Below are 7,046 nucleotides of genomic sequence, written 5' to 3'. Positions count from 1 at the left end.
CTTACTATGTGCCAGACACCTGTCATCTTTTCTACAACCAGGTTCTGAGAGACGGCCTGGAATAATGATCAAGAACCAGATTCTGCAGCTGGGCCACCTGCATTTGAATTCTGTCTCTGCCACTTCATTGCTTTGGGACCTTTGGAAGGTGTTCAAGCTCTGTACTTCATTTTTCTTATCTGTAAAATGGGATTAATAATATTATCCACATCACACGATCATCATATATATTAAATAAGTAAAAAATTGAAACATATATATACATAGCACTATATATAAAAGACCAATCCCCCAAATCATCTTATTTAAGGTAATATAATTTTTCAAAGGAGATAGTATAGTAGAGAGAAGAGTATTTCCAGTGGTATTCAAGGCCTGGGCAGAGCAGACAGAATTTCTAAAATGCTCAAGCAAAACCTTATTCTTATTTAATATTTATTTAATTATTTTGTCTAGACATGTAGTCATATTTAATATTTAGCCCCAATGTGCCAGATAAGCTTTACTATCTCATTCTTATTGATAAGGAAGTAGAGGCTCACAAAAATCCTATACATTGCCTGAATAAACACTGGTAGAATTTGCCAGGTATGAATTCAAGGCAGTTTGATTCTGAATTTTAAGCTATTACAGGTAAACCAACAAAAACAATAAGGCAATATTATTCAGAACTTTGGGCCATTCCAAATGCAGAACATGATGCCTTTTGTGCCAAAAAAAGGAGGGGGGCTACAAAACCCCCCAGGATACAGCTGCCTTAGCAAAGGTAGTCTCTGTTAATGACTGCTATGGGAAATGGACCAGTCAGTGTAGACTGAGATAAAAGTGTCCTCAGTGTTACCTACTGGCTGGTCTGTTATCAGAAGAGGGCATCTATGGTAAGGTATAGAAGAATCTTCAGCACAAATGTGAGTTCAGTTGCTACTGTATCACTTTGTAGCTGTTCTGCCTTGAGTACATTTTGAAGATTAAATAAAAGAATATTTTCTAGAAAACATGACATATAGTATCAAATATAAAATAATAGTTTTTGCCTTCTGAATTACAGAACTGTGGTTCTAGAGCCCTATTCCTTCACCTGTGATGCTACAACCTTTGCATGTGTCTTTTATAATCGTGTAAGTCCATCATGTTACTCTTTGTATATGGACAAAGAAATCTGAGTCTTTATTTTTCCTACTTGCTTTAATCTGTTATATACAATCTTCAACTTTTTTTAAAAAAAAGGATAAAGGATTTTTTTTTTTTAAAAAAAGGATAAAGCATTTATTATTTGCTTAGGATTTATTATTTCCTTTATTCAAAAATAATGTTTTCTGGAGAAGTGCAAATGGATCGCTCTTCATCATACAACTCATAAAGTAACTCCAAATATATTCTTGATTTGGAAATATTTGTAAGACCCATATTATATGTTACATTCATTTACTTATTCATACAAGCCAAAACAAATGTATATGATAAGCCACCTACATATTTTACACAATGATACACGTACATATTTTACATAAATTATTCACATTGTGCTATATTTTGTTTTTTAATTATTCCCAAATACTAAGTTCTGATAGCAAAGAAAGTCAACACAGGCTGAATAAATTTATTGAAGTATTAAAAATCTGAGAGACAAAAGAGATATAAATATTTTTTCCTCATAGAGAAAAAATAAACTATGAACACAACCTGTGATGTGAAATAATAGTCGATTATATATTTAGACTGTGGAAAACACGTGATGTAAAAATTTTTTGATAAATATTTACTGAGTTCCTGTATAAAAAAGAACTGAAACTTTCCAATCCAGATAATGTAGTAAAAGTGAACAGACACAGTCCCGGCTTTTTTTTTTTTTTTTCTTTTTTTTTTTCTGGAGACAAAGTCTCCCTCTGTCACCCAGGCTGGAGTGCCGTGGCGCGATCTCGGCTCACTGCAACCTCTGACTCCCGGGTTCAAGCAATTCTCCTCTCTCAGCCTCCTGAATAGCTGGGACTACAGGTGCACACTGCCACACTGGGATAATTTTTTGTATTTCAGTAGAGATGGGGTTTCACAATGTTGTCCAGGCTGGCCTCGAACTCCTGAGCTCAGATAATCCACCCACCTTGGCCTCCCAAAGTGCTAGGATTACAGGCATGAGACACCGTACCCGGCCAGTCCCTGCTTTTATAACTAAAATTCCAGCAGGAATTATAGATGGTACAAAGCACAATACTCAAAAATAGGTCATCTCCAAATTCTAGAGAAAAGAATAACAGCGTTCTGTGAAGCAGAACACAGAAGAAGTTCTATGTTAGATGTGTTTGTTCATAAAGTCAAAGTTTGATGAAATAGGGTAATTTGTGACTATTTTTGATCGGCACAAAATCAGAAATATTTACTGGCCAATGGAACAGATAAGGAAGGAAGTGGGAAGTGAGTGAAAAAAGAATCTGAAATAAGGTTTTATTAAAAAAAAGTTGAGACTGAAATTTCAGAGAACTGAGAGGAACAGGTCTTGATGAGAACTGAAAGAAAGAATGTCTCTAAGGTTAGGCTCTAGTACATGAAACCTGAGGTGAAAATTTATAGTTAAAATTAAGGACCTGAGACTCCTACTTTCTGTCAAGATGACTTAATAGAGACTGGATTTACACTCTTGTCTAAAGCAAACAAAAACAGACAAAATATATGAAGCAGCAGTTTCCAATATGCTTAACAATGAGGGATACTAAACCCTGGAAAATAAACATGAGTGATCCCTGTAGCCATCTTGAGGGGGATTACAGGGCACAGCACAGGGACGTAGAAGCAAGGTAGAACCTGGCGGATTCAGAGTTGAGGAGAAACTTACACCCACAGTACATACCGTATGATTCTATTTATATGAAAATAAAGAACAAGCAAAGCAAATCCCTGATGATAGTTAGTAATCACATCAGTGCTTTACCTTGAGCTTAGGTTTTCTGTAACTGACTGAAATTGGACTTATTGAGATAATATAAATATTCTATAAATAGACTTTGGCAATGTGCACGTTTAGCAAAGCACTTTGAATTTTACGCCTAAAATGGGTTTACATAAGTGCATGTAAATTATATCACAATAAAGTGAATTAGAGATAAAGCAAGGTAAGCAAAGCAAAGTATATCTTCTATAATGCAAGAGATAAGGATTTAAATACTGTTGGTATAGAAACTTTCAAGAAGGTATTAATGTACATGTACTAACCCAAGAAAGCACATGAGCAGGTTATTCATCATTACAGATGACTCTCATTTAGAAAATAGTATTTACTATGATGAAACCAGTTGTTTGAGTGACTTATATGCAGCTCCCTTTAACTTGGATCGATCTGTTACTAGCATGAGGTACATTAGGGTTTAGCCTACGCTTAAATTGACAGTACTCTCATTGTACCACATCCAAACACTGAGCAATGCAACTCATAGGCAAAGACATTTCATGCATAGAAATTCAGATGAGTCACTCTTTCAAGTACTTAAGCTAACAAATTAAATTTTCTCTGCTCAAAATCCTTCCAAATATGTATAATAAGTTTAGAGTCAGACATTCACTGTATTTACACCAGTAGCATTTATCTTGTGCCATAGATATATTTTAGTTTGCTTACATGTAACCACGTTTCAAAATTTTATTCTAAAATAAACTTTAACTATTAATCATTAACTAGTAATCCACCTAAATTCTTTCCCTTCGTATCTATAACACCAGTCATCTAAACGTAGGTTTTTTCTTTTTAATTTTTACTTTTATATACTTAGGGGTACAACTGGTATTTCTTACATGAATATACTGCAATGTGGTGAAGTTGGGGTTTTAGTGCACCCAGCACCTGAATAGTGAAATTGTATCCAATAAGTATTTTTTCAAACCTCATCCTCCACCCATTCTCTCACCTCTTGGAGTCTCCACTGTCTATTACTCCCCTCTGCATGTCGATGGTACCCATTGTTTAGGTCCCATTTATAAGTGAGAACACGTGGTATTTGATTTTCTATATCTGAGTTACTTCACTGAAGATAATAAGATAATGACCTCAAGCTCCATCGATGTTACTGCAAAGAACTGGACTTTATGCTTTTTTAATGGTTGTATAGTATTTAGTATTCATATATGTATATATATGTGTGTGTGTGTATATATATATATATCACATTTTCTTTATTCAGTCAACTGTTGGTGGGTACTTAGGTTACTATTGTAAGTAGTGCAGGGATAAACATATATGTGCAAGTGTCTTTCTAATATAATGATTTCATTTCTTTTGGGTAGATACCCAGTAGTGAAATTGCTGGGTGAAATGATGGTTCTATTTTTAGTTCTTTGGGGGTATCTATAGAGTTCTATTTTCAGTTATTTGAGTTTTCTATAGAGGTTGGGAGCTAAACAATGGGGATACATGGACATAAAGATGGAGAAAATAGATTCTGGGGATTCTAACATGAGAAAGGGTGGGAGGAATGAAAAATTACCTGTTAGGTACAACGTTTAATATTTGGGTGATTCATTAGAAGCTCAAGCTCCACAATTATGCATGTAATACTCATGTAACAAACAAGAACATGCACCCCCTGAATCTAAAATAAATAAATAAAAAGCCTTTATGTCCTTTCCTTCATTCCCATGATTTGCTCCTCTTGATTTTGTTCCTATTATTCTCAGTGTCTGAATTGTCCAGGTCTCTCAGCTCTACTTTGTACAGATACACCGTTATGGTCTTTCAACTTAAGTAATCAAATCACATTTTTCACATCTCCTGACTTCATTATCTTGAGTAAGAGGTTCATCTTCTGGAAGCATTAATTTGCTCATCTGCAAAGCTAGAATGCAAATGCTGTTTTTCTAGTGTTGTCTGGCTAGTTAAACAACCTACTCTATCACCTAGAACAGGGCAAGCTATCAGCAAATTAGCAACCTCTTTCAGTGCTTATTTAAATGTTTTTATCCTACAGATTCTGGGAACATTTTGTGTTACCTGTGTAAAATCTTCCTGATTGCCTCAGATTATGTTTAATTCTCCCATTTCTGATACCTCATACCATCTTAGTCCATTTTCTTCTGTATTGTCATACAATATTTTCCTGTGCTTATGCCTTATCAGTGCCAAATTATTTTAAATTCCTCAAAGGCGGGCACTGAGTCCTATTTTACCAGCTGATTTTTTTCATATAATCAACCACAGTGCTAGGATGAGGAACACGTAGCATATCACATGAAGCCTAGGATTGAGCGAGAGGCCCCTTGCGCTAGGTGCATCTCTGAACCAGTGGTAATTAGTATTTTTCATAAAACGGACATATATTTCATCTTGTCTACTATAAAGAAATCTGTAAGCATTTTATAAAGAAATATAAGGTACCAGGATACCTTCTTCCTTCAAGACTATTGCTAATGTAAGAGCAGCCACTTTCAGATATTACATATACGATTTTATATCTGTTATCTTAAATAGTCATGATAAATCTAGAAACAGTAATGATATAGATGAGGGAAGTGTGTGAATGGGGAAACTGAGGCTTAGATAGTTTAACTAAGTCATTCAGCATCTCAAACAACTAACAAAGTATACTTCAATGGGTGATTTGACTCCAAATCTGGGAAGAGGAGAAAGCTTCTGAAAAAAAAAAAAGATCTTACATTTGATTTGTGCTTCCACTAATGTATATTCACTAGATATGTTCCAGAATGTTTATACCCAAGAACAGACAAATGAAAGATGGTAAATTGAGTATCTTCAAAGAGTTATAAATGACATAAGTAAAGGTGGCAACTAGACAACTTATGCTTTCATGTCATAACTACTCCCTAGTCCCAAAAAGTAACAAATACTCTTTTCATAATGATAAATCTGAATTGTCTGCAGCAAATACAATTCCAGAAATCAGAAATCTGAAATAAGTCTAGATCTAAATTTTCAAGTCATCACTCATCGTTTAAAACACTACCTGTTGCTTATCATGTGATTTATTTATTTTATGGTAATTATATCTCAATTCAAATTATGTTCTGAAATAAGTGCCTTTACAAATAGGGTAGTAGATAATTCCACTTTTAGTCATTATGAGGTCTCTATTCTCTTCTTGTAGTCTTACCAGACTTTCATATACTTGAGTGTTTCCCAGAAAAATAGGAAAATGAAATCCTGCCTTTTCCATTCAAACATTATAATCGTGGGCACTTTCATTTTGAAGTCAGCAGTAGAGTGGCATATCTAAGAGTATTCTGCTTAACTTCAGGAGATCTGGGAAGCATATGTGAGTTTGGGAATTCTCATGCTTACAGTTTTGCTTTCTAGAGGTATCAGTTGGCCATCAGCTATTGTCAGGCACCATCTCCTGTACTTCCATAGACTGGTGTGCTTTCCTGGCTGGTGGAGAACCAGGATAATATTCTTCTCTCTGTGATTTCCACAGTGATGTTTCATTCTTTTTGTGCCTTGTCTTCGTCTTGTTCCAGATCCCAGTGTCATTCAGACCATCTCTAATTTCTATCTTGCCATAAATATTCCCTAAAGCAAGAGCTTGCTATAAGCTAAATTGGAAAAGTAGGGAGAAAAAGGAAAAAAAAGTCAAAGAAGTCAAAGATTAAAATCTCCACAATGTTTGACTATATACTACCAAGATAGAAATGTCTATTCCCAAGAAAATAAATGCAATTATTTGCCAAGAAAGAAGAAAGTAAATCGGCAGACTGCAGGTGAAATGTGAACCACAGTCAAGCTTTGTTTAATTTTCACAGTGTTTTAAAACAACAGTAAACCAACTGAAAGTATTTTTAAAATTAGAGATACAGTACCCTCAAAATGAAAGAGTAAACTGAATTTTCATTCTCTTAGCCAAAACTAGTTGGGTCTGAGGAGCCCTGCCCCTTACCAGGTAGGCACAACTTCCCCTCTCCAATTTACCTCATTGGATGTATTCTTGGGCTCATGGGCACTTAAACTGTAGCACCTTGCCCAGATTTTAAATATTTATCAAATTATGTCACATATATAAACTAATATAAGTATTTTAGTGAAGACGTGATTCCTCAAATCTTCTAAGAAT

The sequence above is a fragment of the Macaca fascicularis genome, chromosome 14 (genome assembly GCF_037993035.2).
Source record: "Macaca fascicularis isolate 582-1 chromosome 14, T2T-MFA8v1.1".
In the NCBI taxonomy this organism is placed as follows: Eukaryota; Metazoa; Chordata; class Mammalia; order Primates; family Cercopithecidae; genus Macaca; species Macaca fascicularis.
This window is presented reverse-complemented; position numbering follows the sequence as displayed.